The following is a 1,086-nucleotide window of genomic DNA, read 5'->3' on the forward strand; positions in this document are numbered from 1 at the left end:
TTTGTTTATTTGTTTCTATTGACTGTTGTCATAGCACAATGGGGTCCTCAACATTGATCAAATCAGTGAACTGGAGAGTAGGATATGTTACCTCTCACAGCACCCCATGTGTACATGCACGTGTGTATTTGTGTTAATATTTGACTATTATTTTGCAATACAAAGGAAACAGGTCAGAACAAGCATAGTATTGTAAGGGTAATATTTCCCTGTGAATCCTTTTGCTGAAGCACTTGATTGTGTGCTGGATGTTAACAGAATGGGCTGTGTGGCAAAGGATGTAAGTGTGATATATTGTATCATTGAGCAGTTCAAACTGCTGAGGACTACAACTGAAGAGCAGTAGACTCCATATATTTGGATATATCAGTATTTGTTTTTACAAAAACATTGAAGACCTGTATCAGGTATATGAATTAGATGCTGATTACACAGTCTTTAATTCATGGATTAATTACAATTGTGTAGGTAATTTATGTTTTGATTTTGGTGATAGAAAAACAGAAAAAACCTTTGTGTCTAGGACTAGTATATATCAGGGCCATACAGGCGAGGGCCCAATGAAGTTTCAGGTCCATTGTCAGTAAAAGACGAATGGTCAGGTCACATGCCCACGAAGAAGGTCCACCAGGTGTACCACTAAGGGGCAGCAGACTCCATGGATCTAGAGTTCTGATACTGTATGTCGGGGATGGGCAACATTGATGTGGGTGGGGGCCACAAAAAAATGGAACTCATGAGGGGCTGCAGTGGCTCGTGGGCCACATCGGGAAAAGTTTAGTGATAGGCTCTATTAAATGTATAACCTACAAACAGTATAAGTTGCAATTTGTGTTGGTTTGGTCATAATTAGAGGTACTTTATCTTACCCATGTGGAATTAATCCCTTCACTTGACCTCTGAGTGGCCCTTGATTTGTCAAGTCACTCACTCCATTCATTGGAAGCCATGGGCTACAGGTTTGACTGTATATGAATGGACAAAGCCAGCAGTGATGTCACACCATTCATTATTATGTGAAGACTCAATGGCGCATTTGAAGACTAGGAAATTGATTTTAGTGACTAAGATGGCATCTAATGGGAG

The sequence above is a fragment of the Oncorhynchus masou genome, chromosome 8 (genome assembly GCF_036934945.1).
Source record: "Oncorhynchus masou masou isolate Uvic2021 chromosome 8, UVic_Omas_1.1, whole genome shotgun sequence".
In the NCBI taxonomy this organism is placed as follows: Eukaryota; Metazoa; Chordata; class Actinopteri; order Salmoniformes; family Salmonidae; genus Oncorhynchus; species Oncorhynchus masou.